The sequence below is a fragment of the Symphalangus syndactylus genome, chromosome 18, assembly GCF_028878055.3.
Source record: "Symphalangus syndactylus isolate Jambi chromosome 18, NHGRI_mSymSyn1-v2.1_pri, whole genome shotgun sequence".
NCBI lineage: Eukaryota > Metazoa > Chordata > Mammalia > Primates > Hylobatidae > Symphalangus > Symphalangus syndactylus.
In genome coordinates, this window is record NC_072440.2 from 26,169,343 (window position 1) to 26,187,745 (window position 18,403).

The 18,403-nt window shown below is 40.9% G+C and overlaps 1 protein-coding gene across 5 annotated transcripts in view; it reads left to right on the forward strand.

The window, feature by feature from the left end:
* ANKRD31 (ankyrin repeat domain 31) overlaps positions 1-18,403 on the forward strand; it is a 259,562-nt gene that overhangs the window by 43,899 nt on the left and 197,260 nt on the right. For 4 of the 5 annotated variants that reach the window (XM_063623128.1, XM_063623127.1, XM_063623130.1 and 1 more), the window contains 2 exons: positions 1,365-1,419; positions 16,771-16,910. The gene's annotated coding sequence lies outside the window, so the exon portion shown is untranslated. The remainder of the gene's footprint in view (positions 1-1,364; positions 1,420-16,770; positions 16,911-18,403) is intronic. The other variant, XM_063623126.1, reaches the window with a different exon arrangement.

Consider the following 18,403-nt stretch of genomic DNA (forward strand, 5'->3'; position numbering starts at 1 on the left):
GTGAGAGGAAGACAATTTCTTGTATAGATATACATACGCAAACATATAAAACATATATATAGCATGATACCATTCTAAAATTTACATGTGTAGATATAATATCCTTCCTTAATCCTACATTCCTTTCCTACACTACCCTCCTTCCTCCCTTTCATAGACAAAGTTCATGAAAGGGCTTCATTTTACTTTCTAATGTGGTATACTCTTTTTTTTTTTTTTGAGTCAGAGTCTCACTCTGTTGCCCAGGCTGGAGTGCAGTGGCACAATCTTGGCTCACTGCAGCCTTCATCTCCCCAGTTCAAGCAATTCTGTGCCTCAGCCTCTTGAGTAGCTGGGACTACAGGCGTCCACCACCGCACCCAGCTAATTTTTGTATTTTTAATAGAGACAGGGTTTCACCATGTTGGCCAGGCTGGTCTTGAACTCCTGACCTCAGGTGATCTGCCTGCCTCGGCCTCCCAAAGTGCTGGGATTGCAGGTGTGAGCCACCTCGTCTGGCCAACTCTTTTTTTTTGGGGTGGGGGGGGGGGGACAAAGTCTCACTCTGTTGCCCAGGCTGGAGTACAGTGGCACAATCAGATCTCACTGTAACTTTTAACTCCTGGGCTCAAGAAATCCTCCCATCTCAGCCTCCTGAGTAGCTAGGATTACAGGTGTACGCCACTGCACCTGGCTATTTTGTAAAAATTATTTTTAGTAGAGATGGGTTGCTCTATGTTGCCCAAGCTGGTCTTGAACTCCCAGGTTCAAGTGATCCTCCTGCCCCTGCCTCCCAAGTAGCTAGGACTATAGGCATGTGCTATCACGCCTGGCTAAGTTTCAGAACAGTATAATATAGTATGCTCCCATTTCTAAATTTAAAAATGGCATGTATCTAATTTATATATACACAACTGTTATTGGCATTTGTCTGTGATTGAAATGAATTATGAGAGGCTCTCACTTTCTAAGTAATATTTTCTATAATAACTGAATTTTTTTTATAGACCTAACGCTGAGCTGCCACTAAGCTTTGAAGCTCATTTATTATCTCACATTCTATAGGTCAGACGTGTGCATTAGACTCAACTGCATTCTCCCTTTGGGGTCTCATAAGTCTAAAATCAAACCATTAACCATGGTTGAGCTCTTATCTGTAGTGTATAGTACTATTCCAAGCTTGTTCAATGTGAAAGAATTCAATCCCTTGGGGTTGTAGGAATGGGGTTCTGGCTTTCCTTCTGGCTGCCAACTGAGGCCATTCTCAGCTTCTAAGGCCTGCCTGCCATTCTCTGTCATGTGGCTCTTTATATAACATGGACTTTGCTTCTTTAAGACTAGCAGGGGTGTTTGCTGCAGCTTAAGATCTCTCTGCTTTCTTCCAGCTCTGTTGGACCTTCTTTCAAAAAGGCTTGTCTGATCTACTCAGATTCATGCAAGGTAATTTCCGTCTTGATGAACTCAAAGTCAACTGCTTAGGAGTCTTAATTACATTGGAAAAATTAATTGTGCCATATTATGATAACATTGTCATGGAATGGTATCCCATAATATTCACAGATTCTTCTTGCACTTAAAGGTTTATACAAAGCATGTATGCTAGAGGGCAGAAACATTGGGATCATCTCAGAATTCTGCCTTTCATAGTTTATCCTCTGTCTGTTCCTAGTGCTTTACTTCCCTCTCAGATCAGGTCTCCAGTCACTAGACCTGAAGTTTTTCATGTTACATGGAATAAGGACTATGTTCATAGGCTATTTTGTTTCTACCTACTGGGATCAACTAACCATCATCAAAGGTTCTTGTAGGTCAGAACATTTTGATACCACTTCCTCCCTGATGCACAGATAGTGAACACCTTGTGTTTGACTATTAAGTGCTGCCACTTGACCTGTGCTACTCTGGGATCCATTATTCTCATTGAATCAAGAAACCAATCTCAACAGTACCATCTTCTATCTTTCTAACTGACCTACAAAGGCTAACACCTCCTTTTCTGTGATGCTTGTGCTCCCCTCACTAATCTACTTCTCAGTGCCTTATTAAATTGCGTATCCTCTGGGTCCTCTCAGTGGATGAAGAGGGAAAATGCAGGGATTAATTTTGTACATGATAATTTACTTCAACAAATTTCTCCAATCCTTTGAATGCTTTCACTTACATTATCTCAGGGTGGTTCTGGCATCTCAACCTCATTAAATGTAGGCCAGACTTCAGTTGAAATTTTAGTCAACAAATCCAGTGAACTGTTAAAGCAACTTGTAGTAGTATGAGCTAATTTATTAAATCCAGAATCAATGGTCAGTACACTAATATCAATATAGTTAGCCTTACCCAGTGTTACATTTTGTTCTTGTCAAATGCCCTTAGAACTCATTCACATACATATTCACTGGGTTTCTGCCAACATAAAACAGCAAAATTTTGCAATTACTTTGGAGAGTAAGCTGTTTCTTCTTGTGTCAAGCTTTCAATTTGTCTTTCCGATACAATCTGAAATCTAATGCCAGGGTGGGTCTTGTGGCAACAAGTAGTGGGAGCAGATCTTGAGGAGAATGGACATCCCTTGCCAGGCAACTGCTTCAGATAGAATTATTACAGGTTATTCAGCAAGGAAATGAACGTCTACTCAAAGGACAGCAAGCTAAGAGGCTATGGATTAATAATAGTTGTATAATTTCATATATCAGAACTGAAAAAGCCAAGAATAAATAAAGTTATTTTTATTTTACTTAACTTTTTAAGAGACAGGATCTTGCATTGTTCCCCAGACTAGAGTGCAGTGGTTTATCATAGCTCGCTACAGCCTTGACCTTCTGGGCTCAAGCGATCCTCCCACCACAGCCTCCTGAGTAGCTAGGACCACAAGCATGCACAACCATGCTGGACTAATTTTTACATTTTTTTGTAGAGATGGGATCTTGCTATGTTGTTCAAGCTGGTCTCGAACTCCTAGACTCAAACGGTCCTCTCGTGTGAGCCACAGTGCCCAGGCCAATAAGGTTTTAGTAGTGAGTCAGTAACTTACCAGAATGGCTCAAGGTTTCAAGAACCAGACAGGGTATTCCTATTTTTTTGTTGCTGTTGTTTGTTTTGGTTTATCCTAGGGTGCTAACTCTTCCCCTGAATGTAAAACATTCTGTCCACACTTTTCCATGATGGAAGCAGGACAGTGTCAGTGTTGCTTCCAATAGACAAAATTTTTTGACATTTTTATTGTTAACATGCAGCTCAGGAGAACCTACTATTCTTTAGTTTTCTTCCTTTTATTTACCTTCTTTCTCAACAAAACAAACAAAAAAGGATTCTTGTTTGTTGGTAAAAAAGCTAATGTTATCTAAATAATAAAGAAAGTAGTAGTGCCATGGAAAGAGGGAAAATAAAATTTATTCAGAGCGAAGCCTGAAGAAAGTGTTTGGAAATTAAGTGTGTGGGAAGTTCTGAACTTTCCCACGAGGCAAGAAATTCCAGAGAGGAGAGAGTTAACAGTCAACATGCATTATGCATTGGGTCCTATAATTTTCTTCAAGCATCTGGAGCAAATAATGGAATCTCTTATTAATTATGTTTGGGTGCTTAAGTGGCTTTTTAAAAGTGTGACTCTGGGTTTATACTAGATGATATGGGCCCCTGGATTTTTTTAGAGTTGCACAATTTTCCTTTGTTCACAGGTGTGTTAACTCTAAGCTGGGTTTTCACTTACTTAGACTATTTGTATTCCTGCCTGTAATTTTCCAAAACAGATTATTGCACATTCACCTGTTATAACTACAGACTGTCACTTCTCGTATGAATTACAGCTCTTTGGAAATTAACAAAATGGCTTTGCAAACAATATCTTAGATGAGGCAGGCAGGGCAGCTGGTAGCTACTCTGATGACGCCACTACAATTATATTGTGACCTCTACTTCAGGTTCTTTCTCAATGCTGCAGTCAAGGTGTCAGCTGGGTTTAGTCATTCTGAGGCTTGGCTGGGAGGAGCTACTTCCAAGCACACTTGTAGTTGTTGGCAAGATTTGAATTATCTCCAACTGTTGGTTTGAGGCCTCAGTTCCCCAGAACTGTTGGCAGGAGGCTTCCCTCAATTCCTTGTCATATGGGCATCTCCATAGAGCATTTCACAATGTGACATTGGTGTTATCAAAGTGAGCCAACCAAGAGAGCAAGAGATAGTGCTGGCAGGATAGAAGTCTAATCATGAAAATGACATACCTTTGTTTTTGCCATATCTTATCCATAGAAACAAGTCACACTCAAGGAGGTTCAGCCCATACTCAAAGGGAGGACATTTATGAGTACTAGGAGTTGGGGATTATTGAGGGTCATCTTTTTTTTTTGAGACAAGGTCTTGCTCTGTTGCTCAGGCTGGAGTGTAGTGGCATGATCACAGCTCACTGCAGCCTGAACCCCCAGGCTCAAGTGATTCTCCCACCTCAGCCTCCCAAATAGCTCGGACTACGGGCACGTGCCACCATGCCTAGCTAATATTTTAATTTTTTGTAGAGAGAAGGTCTCACTATGTTGCCAGGACTGTTCTCAAACTCCTGAGCTCAAGCAACCCTCCTGCCTCGGCCTCCCAAAGTGCTGGGATTACAGGCATGAGTCACCATGTCTGGCTGTTGAGGGTAATCTTAAAAGTCTGCCTACCACAGTGGGTATGGAGAAAGAGCACAAAGAAGAGGCCATTAATGAGTAGGGAGGAGCCCAGGGAATTCCAGTTGTTGATGATGCTTTTTGTCATATGTCAATGGTAATTGATAGAAATTTTTACTGATTATAGATAATAATGAACTGATAGAGTAAGAAGAGGAAACCTAAATATCAGGTTGCATCTCACAAAAATAATATTGATCCCTAGAACTTATGTGAATTACTCCCATTGATGCCTAATTATGAAGATGCCTAAAAATGAGTTTAATTATAATTCAGATGTGACAAATACTTTCATTACAGGTGTTATTTTATTGCCACCATATCTGTGGATGTCAATAATGAGACCGTTTCTAGCATTGTAAGGCTCTGCTTATCTAATTTAGTGTATAACATAAAGCCACTTTTCTTTTAACATTCAAAAAGTTCTCTTCTCACTATAGTTCTTTGCAATGTCCAACAGCCTATCCAAATAAATAAATAATTGGATAATTATTATCTCACAGGGTATACCCAGTTAAAATTCTGATTTCCATTTCCTTATAAGGAGAAAATCAGAAATTTGGATTAGCCTTTTACGGCTTCTGCTTTTATTTGTGCTCCAGGAAACCTCTCCCATGATTAGTTTATAAAAATATTTTTCTATATTTTCTTCTAACATATTTACAGTATTATTTTAAAAGCTTTTGCATATGAATGTAACTTGTGTGCATATATATTAGATGAAATAGATCTGTTGGGGAGGTGAGATAAGTACTTTTCTTTATTCCTGATATGTCCTTCCCCGTGTAGATGGCTTTGCTAGTATAATACTCCCAACTCTTTCTGTCCCTCCTTTGCTCTTTTCTAGAAAAGAAGGGATGACCTAATAGATTGGCAGGATTGGGAAACAAAAACTGGCCATGATCAGCTCAGCAACACCCTCTGCCTCTTGAAAGGAAGCATAAATTCTGCCCTTCCCTTCTCCTCCACTCATATGTTGATTGGAGGGTGGGGTAAATGTGGAGGGGTTGAGGGGGAAGGGCGCTACAGTATTCCAGTGCTGACTGGAAAGTCCTTTTAATTCTTGAGTTCTGTATTTGGAATTCTATTTCTATGACTTGGGGCAAGCTGCTTGACTTCTCTGAACCTCTTTCCTCATCTGTAAAATCAGATGATTTACCTAGCAGGATTATTGTAAGGTTGAATATATGTAAAGCAACTGGCATATTTCTGTTCAATAAATAGTGTTTGTAGCAGTATCTTAGAATATTCCTGCTAAATATCTTCAGAATTTTATGTAATCTGGCTGTTTGGTGGCTTTCAACAAATGACACCACTCCTCTGCTTCAACTTCTTCAAGACTTTCCATACAGTGGGAGCCCCAGAGCGTGAGTGTAAGCTGTGTTTAACGTGCAGGTTCAAGCAAATCCTACTCTGGTGGGGCAGAGGACCTTGAGAAATTGAAGTTCTTGGAAAATAACTCATCTTCAACCTAAGGGATTAGGGCACCTTAGCTTCGTCTGAAAAGATCGAGCCTGCTGGATTGATCAGCAATTTCCACATCAGCAGGAAATGTGCTGACCTTACCTTTTCTAAGGATTTGCAGAAAACTGGCGAAGAAAAAAAGTGTGCTACTTTACCTCCAATACCACTCTCAAATCTATGAAATATAACAAGGGTGAAGTGATAGTTGGGGGCTGTCAAAGACAGAGGATATGCCAAACTGTGGTTGGGGGAGATCTATGCAGTCAACACCAGGAGCCTGAGAAGGCCTCAGAAATCTAGGGTGGAGCCCACACAGTGACAGGCAATGTCAAACAGTGGCCTAGGATCCTGCAGCCAACAGCAGAGACAGATAAAGAGAACAGTGAGGTTTGCAAGGATTGCTGGCTGCCAGAAGTGTGAAGATGCCAGGAAGGTCCTGCCCAGAATCCCAGAGCCTGCGTTGTCCTCACAACCCCTGATCCTGAACTTCTGGTGCCTCCAGAACTGGGGGAGAGTAAATGTCTGTTGTTAAGCCACCGTCTGTGGCACTGTGTCAAAGGACACCAGTGACTTCCTTTATTATTTCAAAGGGATTTTAACTGATGGTGGGGGGGTATCATTCACACAATTTGCCAGAAGGAGCTAAGTGGAAGACTCCTGCTTGGCTGTGCTCCTAGCTGGTGTGACTTGGAGAAGGTGAGTTCCACCATTAGCAGGCACCAAATAAAGATACAAGTACAAATAAGCACATCACTGCCACTTCTTTTATCATGCAATAAATCTGACCTGTGAACTTCACACAAACTGTACAAATCTAAGGTGCAATGGCAACTTGGACACCTGCCTTCATTTTGATCTGGAAAATGTTGAAATCAAAAAATATACATTGCTTATTCTCTTAATCAGCTTTTCCATTTTTAGGCCACAGTCTCCTAAATTGATGATAAAAATTAATAAAATGATGATTTTTCCATGATGATAAAATCATTATGGAATGCTTGCTAAAAATTCAAATCGTTGAGCATTTCTCCTGAGTGATTAGTTCTTGTTAGTTGACATATCAGAACTAATTATACATTTTTAAGTGCTTTACCAAAATACGAAAGTTGGTGCCATAACTGGGGTGGGTCATGCAAGCTGCACTGATAGAAGGCACCAGGAACCCACTGAAAGGACTCAAGAAAAATACCATTTCTCTCTACCTCCCTCTCTCAAAGACTCAAAATTACCTTCAGTTGTGTGATATCTTAACATGGAAAGATGGGGAGAGGGAATGTCTCTCACCCCTCTGTCTCACAACAGGATTGTTCACTATTTTCTACATCTTTTCTTGGCTAATGCATAAAAAAGCTACTTGGCATTTCTGCACTGGTTCCTTAAATTCCCATTTCTTTCAAACTCAGGACACTTGATTGTCACAGCACCTCTCCCTAAATAGAGGGATATATGTTATGGTGTCTACGAGTAGATCTAAGCCAGAACAAATAGAAACTGAATCTGCATTGTCATCAGGATCTATTGCTCAAACCAAAAAGTTCTCTGATGTATTTAATTTGACCAAGATCCATTTTAAAGCAGTGGTACCCACAACTTGGTTGAGAAGACCAACAAATAACCCCCAGTTCTTCCTATCTTCACCCTACCATCTCCTACAGAAACATCTTTGTCCTGTATCTAATGGTGTCTGCATCCCTGGTGAGTAGAGGTAGGGGCCTATTTGGGTCATGCTTAAGTTAATAGGACTTAAATGTTCTCCAACTTTAGTTGTGCCCAAGAATATGTGGAGAGAATTGTTTAATATGTAGATTCCTGCATCACACCCCAGATGTTGATTTAGTAGGTCTAGGAAGAGGCCTGAGTTATCTGAATTTGTAACAGAGCATCCCCATTGATTTTTGTGCACAGGATCTCACTTAGAGAAATAGTGGCATGAAAATCTGTAGGTAGAGGGCTTAGTTCATTTTCTGTCTTTATAACAGAATGCCCGGGACTGGGTAATTTATAAAGAAGAGAAGTTAATTTGGTTTGCAATTCTGGAGGCTGAGAAGTCCAAGGGCATGGCAGCAGCTTCTGGCAAGGGCTCTCATACTGCATCATAACATGGTAGAAAAGCAGAAGAGCAGGCAAGCATATGGTAAAGAGGGGAGTCAAAGCAGGCAATGTGACCTGCTTTATGAAAACTCACTCTCAAGACCTAACCCTGTCCTGCGAGAACTTCACGAATCCCTTTATGAGAGTGGAACCCTCAAACACCTCCCATGAGGCTATACCTTCCAACACTGCCATATTGAATAATTAAGTTTCCAATGCGTGAACACTTTGGGGACACACTCAGACCATGACAGGAGATAAACAAAAGACCAGATGAGAGTTTTAGGAACATAATTCTGAAGGCAGAGTAAGAAAGATTGGAATTAAGAAGAATTTGGGGCTGGCGTGGTAGCTCACACCTGTAATCCCAACACTTTAGGAGTCTGAGGTAGGTGGATTATTTGAGGTCAGGAGTTTGAGACCAGCCTGGCCAACATGGTGAAACCCCACCTCTACTAAAAATATAAAAATTAGTCAGGTGTGGTGGCAGGTGCCTGTAGTCCCAGCTACTCGGAAGGCTGAGGCAAGATAATTATTTAAACCTGGGAAGCAGAGGGTGCAGGTGAGCTGAGATCGTGCCACTGCACTCCAGCCTGGGGGACAGAGCAAGACTCTGTCTCAAAAAACAAAAAAAACCAACAACAACAAAAAAGAAGACTTTGGGGCCTGGCACCAAGGCTCATACCTGTAAGCCCAACGCTTTGGGAGGCTGAAGCAGGAGGATTGCTTGAGTCCAGAAGTTTGAGACCAGCCAAGGCAACAAAGAGAGATCAAGGCAACAAAGTTAGATCCCATCTCTACAAAAAATGAAAAAGCCAGCCAGTATGGTGGTGAGTGCCTGTGGTCTCAACTACATGGGAGCTTGGGGCAGGAGGATCACTTGAGCCCAGGAGGTTGAGGCTGCAGTGAGCCATGTTCACACCATTGCATTCCAGCCTGGGCAACAGAGCAAGACCCTGTCTCAAAAAAACAAGACGAAGAAGATGATGACTTTGGAAAGCCATTGCAGTATGGTTTCAAACTTTTGCTCATGACCAACTGTAAGAAAGTATACTTTATATTTTAGTAATACACACATATAAAAACTGAAACAATAAGCTTTCTCAAACAGCATTTTTATATTATTAGATGCATTCTGCATTTCTATTCTTTTCTATTTTCAGCAGTTGCTCCACCATACGGAACTTTGTCCTGTAAGGCACTTTTGCTTGATGTCTTTACACGTTCATGTGACCCAGACTACTTGAGCTTTTTTCAGACTTTACCACGGACCTTTATATTTAACCTTTATTGAATTGGACAATACTCATCTTAGTTTAGTAGCTGTTCTGAAATTGGCCCACCATTCTGTCCAGTGAATATTTCTTGGCTATTTTAGAGCTTTCCTGTTCTCAGGGCTACTAGAAACTCCATTGTTTTCCTCTTCTTCCTCCTATATACACCCTGAGACCAGACAGGTCTGTGGCTATGCCTATCTTCACCAACTTGTGTTTTGAGGTTTGTAGAGAGACCTTGTCACCTGGCTGTGTTGCAAATGTTGCCAATGAGTTTTTGGTTTTAACATCTAGTTTATCTGTTTTTATGTAGGCGTTTGTAGAGACTGAAAAACTGTGCTACTGTCACTGCTATCACCTTGCTTTTCTCTATTATATTACCACGATCTATGCATTTTTTAGCCTATATATATGTATAATTGTTTTTTGAGATGGGGTCTTGCTGTGTCACCTGGGCTTGGGTGCAGCAGTGCGATCTCGGCTTACTACAACCTCTGCCTCCCAGGTTCAAGTGATTCTCCTGCCTCAGCCTCCCAAGTAGCTGGGATTACAGGTGTGCACCACTGTGCCTGGCTAATTTTTGTATTTTTAGTAGAGATGGGGTTTCACCATGTTGGCCAGGCTGGTCTCGAACTCCTGACCTCAGGTGATCTGCCTGCCTTGGCCTCCCAAAGTGCTGGGATTATAGGCGTGAGCCACTGGTGGCTCCTGGCCTAGGCAATATATTTTGAGTAGCTTTGTCTTTTTTTTTTTTCTGAAGGTTGTATAAATGGGTATGTTCTTCCATACCTTCCTTTTGGCTGAACTTTATGTTTTCAAGTCACTTATATTGATACAACTGCAGTTAATTTATTTTAGCTGTTGTATTATATTAACATATCAGAATTTATTATTTATTCTTCTGTTAATAAACTTTTTTCCAGTTTTTGTTAATAAAAAAGACTCTGGTGAATATTCTGAACTTGTCTCCTAATGTGCCTGTGTAAAAGCTTCCAAGGGAATATATCTAGGTATATGTAAGTGTGGAATGATGTTACTTTTAATTTCAATTTACATTTTACTCATTGAAAATAAAGTTGAACACCCTCTCGTGTATTTACCCACTATTCATACTTCCTCTTGTGAGAAATGCCTGTTCATAATCTTCGCCCACTTTTTTATTGGATTGTTTGATTTCTTACTGATTTAGAAGAGTTCTTTATATAACCTAAATATTAATTTCCTGGTTATATGTTCTGCAATATTTTCTGCCAGTTTATGCATTGCCCTTTTTACTCTCTCCTTGTCTTTTCAAAGAACACAATTCTTGCTGGGCGTGGTGGCTCACTCTTGTAATCCCACAAATTTGGGAGATGGAGGCGGGCAGGTCACTTGAGGTCAGGAGTTTGAAACCAGCCTGGTCAACATGGCAAAACCCCATCTCTACTAAAAATACAAAAATTAGCTGAGTGTGGTGGCACACGCCTGTAATCCCAGCTACTTGGGAGGCTGAGGCACAAGAATTGCTTGAACTCAGTGGACACAGGCTGCAGTAAGATCATGCCATTGCACTCCAGCCTAGGTGACAGAGAAAGACTCCATCTCAAACAACAACAATAACAAATAACACAATTCTTAATTTCTATGGAGCAAAGTTTATCAATACTTTCTTCAAGAATTTTGTTTTTTGTGTCTTGTTTATGAAATCCTTCTCTATCTTGAGATTATATAAAGATGTTTTGTATTTTCTTCCAAATGTTTAAAAATTTGACTTTTTCATTGATCCGTCTGGAATTGAGTTTGTGTACAGTTTGAGGTATGTATCCAGAATCAATTTTTCATACACAAATAACTAATGGTTCCAACATTGTGTCTTAAATATTTCCTACTTTCCCTATTAATCTACATTGCCAAGCATTTTCATATATGCATAGATCTGTTTATGGGGTCCCCATTACCTTTCAGTGAGCTATCTGTCTATCCCTGATCCAGTATATCATGATATTTTAACCAAAAGAGCTTTAAAATATATTTTAATGTCTGATAGGACAAGTCCTCCCTTCCCCTAACTCACATTTGCTGACTCCCCAACATACTGCCTCAAAAATTCCTCAATAATGTTCTATGTTCTCCTGTCATAAGCCAAATTGGAACAACATAGTCCTAGATTGCAAGACCGGGTTTACCTAACTTGTGTGGAGCTCAGCCCAGCACCACATGTTGATAGCTATAAACAGGTATTTGTTTCATAGGTGTGCATGGGAATGCTAATACTATTACCTAGGCTTCATGGATTTTTTTCTATGGGGAAAACATTTTCATAAATGTTAATTGATCATGGAGAACTGTCTATGAAAATTGCAAGGAAATGATCAATCATATCTAATTTGTAGATAGAGAAATTGAGGCACAGAGAGATTAAAGTGTCTATGATAATAGGGTTAAAAAGTAATGAGGCTAAAGAGCCCAGGGTGCCTGACTCTCAGGCCATCCCCTTCTTAAAACTGGATAATGTTGAGAGAGTCTCCACCTATGTCGTAAAGGTGAGAATGCAAGCTAATTTTAGGAATCTGTTACCAGCTTTCTAGGAAAAGAGCTGCTTTTGTTAGGATTCAAGTTTTGGTGGGAATAGGAGAGGTTGCAGTCATAGTTTCTTTATCTACTTCTACAGACAAGTTAGGAGCTTCTTTCTCTCAGTCATCAGCTATCAGCCATCATCTACCTAGGACCAGAACCTCCAGTGAAAGTGAGATGAGATAGGTAATGCAGCAAGTCAAAGGGAAAGATGGCAAAGATCTATGGGGGAGCAGGCTTGAATGATGAAGGGAAACCTACTCTTGGTTAAGTGAGCAATGACTGAGCTGCAGTTATCTTAGGATAAGAACTCTGGATTCTATAAATCTATCTGTCCCAATGATTTTGCTTTATTCTTTTCTTCTTATGCTCCCACCCTAGCCCACCCCTCCTGCTCCCTCTCCTCTGTTACTCTCTGCTTCTATGCCTAGAGACTTCTGTTCCTGAAAGATGCCATTCTACGCAAGTTCTTCCTTTTTGCTTTTGGAGGTTTTCACACTGTGCTGGTACTATTGCTTCAGATCTTTCATGAGGTTCTTCATGATAATGCCCATTATGTTGTGTAGTAACAACTCTTGTCTATGTTTATAGCAGGCTAAATGAGGAAATGCCAGCTGTACTTTATCTTAAGTGTTTACATACACACCCATGCATGTAACAAATTACTTAATCACAGGAGAGATTTTGTTTGAAGACCTACGGCTTTTTTTTTGCTAAGTCAAATTTGCCATCTGTGTGGTTGATCCTTACGTAGGAAAAAGTTTGTCTTGTCCTGTCTCTAAATATCCACTAGGTGTTGCTAAAGGGCTGGGGGAAAAAAGAATCTTAGTTTTCATCCAAGGCTTCTGAGTTACTGAATTTCAGAGTTCAAGGGACCCTTAGAGACGTTGGAAATATTAAGGATAAAAACCTCAACATAAAAATGGGAAGTATATCTTCAAAAGATAGGAAGGAAGTAATACTGACTAAGGAATACTGAATGTTTAAAGGCAATGTGAATGGCCAGGCACAGTAGCTCATGCCTGTAATCCCAGCACTTTGGGAGGCCGAAGTGGCCAGATCACTTGAGGTCAGGAGTTCGGGAGCAGCCAGGCCAACATGGTGAAAACCCTGTCTCTACTAAAAATACAAAAATTAGCCGGGCATGGTTGCACATGCCTGTAATCCTAGCTATTCGGGAGGCTGAGGCAGGGGGAATTGCTTGAACCCAGGAAGTGGAGGTTGCGGTGAGCTGAGATTGTGCCACTGCATTCCAGCCTGGGCCACAGAGCGAGACTGAATAAATTAAATAAATAAATAAAGGCAATGTTGGCATAGTTGAAATTTGGGCATTAGCATTTTGACACCTACTTGTCAATTAGATAGCAATGTCAAATCTTTAGAGATTATCCCTCCCACAGCATGAAACTAGACTGAAGGTTCAGATCAAATTTCAAAAAACTGTGCAAACATACTAGACATTATTAAAAAATCACCATCTTTTGATCATGAAAGTACTGCATTAATATTAAAGCAATTAGGGAAACGTAGAAAATTATTATTAGTATTATTTTGAGACAGAGTTGTGCTCTGTCATGCAGGCTGGAGTGCAGTGGCTCGATCTCAGCTCACTGCAACCTTCACCTCCCGGGTTCAAGCGATTCTGCTGCTTCAGCCTCCTGAGTAGCTGGGATTACAGGTGTGTGACACCATGCCCAGCTAATTTTTTGTATTTTTAGTAGAGATGGGGTTTTGCCATGTTGGCCAGGCTGGTCTCAAAACTCCTGACCTCAAGTGATGTGGCCACTTCGGCCTCCCAAAGTGCTGGGATTACAAGTGTGAGCCACCATGCCCGGCTCACGGGAAATGTAGAAAATTACAATGTAGAACCCCACCACTCAGGGTGACTATATAATATACTACATAATTAATACTAATATACTGTATATAATTAGTATATACTATATAAATTAACATATTGTATATTAGTATTAATTATATCGTATATATTATATACGGTTATATACTTTACAATTGACATACATAATAACATATTAATTATATATTATATGTATATCTTCATCCTGTGGAAGCAATGAAGAATAATAACAAAAAAATCCATCTGTGATGCACAATACCACTCAAGACAGAGGGCATTACTAATGTTTTTGAGTCCCCTGAGACTTCTTCCCCATACCATTTGTCTGCCTCTCCCAAGAAGTAATTGCTACTCTAAATTTTGTTTATAATTTATTCCTTTTATTTCAAGTTTTGCCACAAATAAATGGTCCTAAATAACATATTATTTAGTTTTTCATTTTTAAACTTTGTAAGAATGGTTTCTAAAATTCATCCATGTTGATATCTTCACTCATTTTCTCAGTCATAAGATATCCTGTCGTATAAAGTACTGCAATTTATCTGTCCATTCTCCTCTTGATGAATATTTAGATCTATTCCCTCCATGTAAGGACAATTGGGCTGTTTCTACTTTTTGGCTATTATAAAAAATGTTGTGCATGTGTCCTGGTGTCCTGTAGGGATTTTTCTAGGAGTGGAATCACTAGGTTGTAGGCTGCATGTTCAATTTAGGAAATACTGCCTAATTGCTTCCACAGTGCTCGTATCTCTTTATATTCCTGCCAGTGGTGTGTAAGAGTTCCTGTTGCTCTGTGACCCTACCAGCACTTTGTGTTCTTGGACTTTTAAACTGCTGTCAATCTGCTAATTATGAAATTGCATCTTATTATGGTGTTAATTTGCATTTCTATGATTTCATCTTTTATTTGTTTATTTTTGAGATGGAGTCTCACTCTGTGGCCCAGGCTGTAGTGCAGTGGCACAATCTCTGCTCATCGCATCCTCCACCTCCTGAGTTCAAGCGATTGTTGTGCCTCAGCCTCCCAAGTAGGTGGGATTACAGGTATGCACCACTATGCCTGGCTAATTTTTGTACTTGTAGTAGAGATGGGGTTTTGCCATGTTGACCAGGCTGGTCCCGAACCCCCGACCTCAGGTGATCCATTTGCCTCGGCCTCCCAAAGTGCTGGGATTATAGGTGTTAGCCACCGCCCCCGGCCAATTTCACCTTTTATTAGTTATATGTGTCTTTTTTTCTTTGAAATGCCTATTTAAGGCTTTTGCCCAATTTTTACTGGGTTGTTCATCTTTTTCTTATTGATATTCTTTTTTTTTTTTTTTTTTTTAGGCAGCATCTCACTCTCACTCAAGCTGGAGTGCAGTGGCACAATCATGGCTCACTGCAGCCTCACCCGTCCTGGCTCATGCGATCCTCCCACCTTAGCCTCCCAAATAGCTGGGACTACAGGTATGCACCACTATCCCTGGCTAATTTTTTGTAATTTTTGTAGAGACGGGATCTTACTGTGCTGCCCAGGCTGGTCTGGAACTCCTGGGCTCAAGCAGTCCACCTGCGTTGGCCTCACAAAGTGCTGGGATTATAGGCATGAGCCATCCCGCCTGGCTATGTATTCTTTATATATTCTGGATTTTAATCATTTCCTAGTTATATGTGTTTTAAGTATCTTCTAATTGGAAAAGAGAATGATGTCTTTGGATAAACAGAAGTTCTTAATTTTCGTGTTGTACAATTTATCAATTTTTTTATTTTTTAAAAATAAATATTAATTTAAAAAAAAAGAATTTTCTGTCATGGCTTAGACCTGGCCCAGGAGGGCATTATGTTACCACATGATTCGTGTGCAATTAATCAGTCTTGACTCTTTTGTGTGTATGATGATTTTGTATCTTGTTTAAGAAGTCTCTCCTTGGCTGAGTGAGGTGGCTCATGCCTGTAATCCCAGCACTTTGGGAGGCCGAGGCAGGCGGATCATGAGGTCAGGAGATGGAAACCACCCTGGCTAACATGGGGAAATCCCGTCTCCACTAAAAAAAAAACACAAAATATTAGCCAGGCGTGGTGGCACATGCCTGTAGTCCCAGCTAGTTGGGAGGCTGAGGCAGGAGAATCGCTGCACCAGGGAGGCGGAGGTTGCAGTGAGCTGAGATCGCACCACTGCACTCCAGCCTGGGCAACAGAGCAAGACTCTGTTTCAAAAACAACAACAATAGCAAAAAAGAAGTCTCTCCTTGTCCTGAATTTATAAAGATATTCTATTATGTTAAATTGAAAGTTTTGAATAAGACACCAAGAAACAATAGGTATCATAAGCCGGGCCCAGTGGCTCACGCCTATAATCCCAGCACTTTGGGAGGCCAAGGGGGGTGGATCACCTGAGGTCAGGAGTTCACGACCATCCTGGCCAAGATGGTGAAATCCCATCTCTACTAAAAATACAAAAATTAGCCAGATGTGGTGGCAGGCGCCTATAATCCCAGCTACTCGGGAGGCTGAGGCAGAGAATTGCTTGAACCCAGGAGGCAGAGGTTGCAGTGAGCCGAGGTTGCACCACTGTACTCCAGCTTGGGCGACAGAGCAAGACTCCATCTCAAAAAAAAAAAAAAAAAAAAAGAAAAAGAAAAGAAACAATAGGTATCATATACTATAATTAATTGTGAGATGAACCACCCTATAGCAATTTAAACACAGGATGACCAACAACCATCATCTACACTGAGGATATTAAATGTTTGAGAAAGGAGAGATGTGCAGGGGATTTTTGTGATGATTTATTTAGAGAAATCTGCAGGTGGGCTGCAGGTAGGCTATGACTTGTCTCTCTCCCCCAATCAGGTCTAGTGAAAGGGGTTTCAGTAGCATCTCTTGAAGGCTTGATGTGTGTCTTCTGCATTTAGGGACACAGAAGACTGGTATCTGATTCACACCTGAGAAACCTAATGGATAAGAAACTATGATTGGCTCTGATCATAAATGGCATGATGGTAGAGCAAAGAGAATGATCAGTGTGCACTACCAGAATTTATTCAGGCAACAAGTATTCCTTACAAGCTTCATAGGAAATATGCTCAAGTGAGAACCAGCCTGGTTAAATCCTGTTCATAGGGCAGTTTAAAGGGTGAATAGCTCTCAGTAGGGAAGATGGAGATGGACTTTGTGTTCTGTATTCCAAGGATGAAATAAAGAATCTTTGAGGCCGGGCAAGGTGGCTCATGCCTGTAATCCCAGGACTTTGGGAGGCCGAGGTGGGTGGATTACCTGAGGTCAGGAGTTCGAGACCAGCCTGACCAACATAGTGAAACCCTGTCTCTATTTAAAAAATACAAAAAATTGGCCGGGCATGGTGGCACATGCCTGTAATCCCAGCTACTTGGGAGGCTAAGGGAAGAAATTTGCTTGAATCCAGGAACTCCAGCCGGGCGCGGTGGCTCACACCTGTAATCCCAGCCCTTCGGGAGGCTGAGGTGGGTGGACCATCTGAGGTCGGGAGTTCGAGACCAGCCTAAACAACTTGGAGAAACCCCGTCTCTACTAAAAATACAAAATTAGCCGGACATGGTGGTGCATGCCTTTAATCGCAGCTACTCGGGAGGCTGAAGCAGGAGATTCGCATGAACCCAGGAGGTGGAGGCTGTGGTGAGCTGAGATTGTGCCATTTCACTCCAGCCTGGGCAACAAGAGTGAAACTATGTCTCAAAGGAAAAAAAATGAATATACATTCTCCCAGATCAGGTGAACTGAATGTGAAGGATTACCTACCAGTGGTGGGTCAGGTCTCTAAAGGCATTACAGAATTCCTTATGATAGAGTCAGCTTTAAACCAATGCCTGACTCAGAGGGTGCAAAACTGCCTTAGAACAATACTACTCAGCTGTGTGCTGGTAAATGTTTAACAACCAGGGGGAAGTTGTTAAACAAAAAAATTATTCAGTGACACGTGTTATAGCACAGTAAGGAAGACTTTGTTCAGGACCACTGCAATAAGGTCTCGTAGTGGGGGCAGAGATTGGGCTCAACCCCAGAACACAGCCTAGGCAAGTGGGCATTTATAGCCAAGGAGCAGGGTGGGGTCAGTGGATTGAAAATTACTAAGAGGTAAAACATCAAGGGTAAGATTCTGGCTAAGCCAACCTAACAATATTCTTGTTAAAGACAGGCCAGTATGATCAGACCTCACCTGGGGGATAGTGGAGGATGAGGAACCTCATCAGATATCAAGGGTGATCAGATATTAAGACTGAAAAGTTCTTGCTAAACTGACTTAGCAGGGCTCTTTGCTAAAACTGGATTTTACGATGTCTCTCTAAGATGGACCTAGGGGAAGGCTCAGGAGCCTGACTAAAGTTTGGCTAAGCAAAGAATCTTTGTTAGGAGGAAAGCCCTGATTTGTAAGATTTTTGTGGTGTAAATATTCTAAAGTTCTTTCCTTACATTATTATTTGTTTCTTTCCTGGCTCTCCTCCTCTTCTGACTCCAGAGTAAAATGTAGCAAAATAATTAGGAAGTGATGAGTTTTTAGTATTTGTTGCA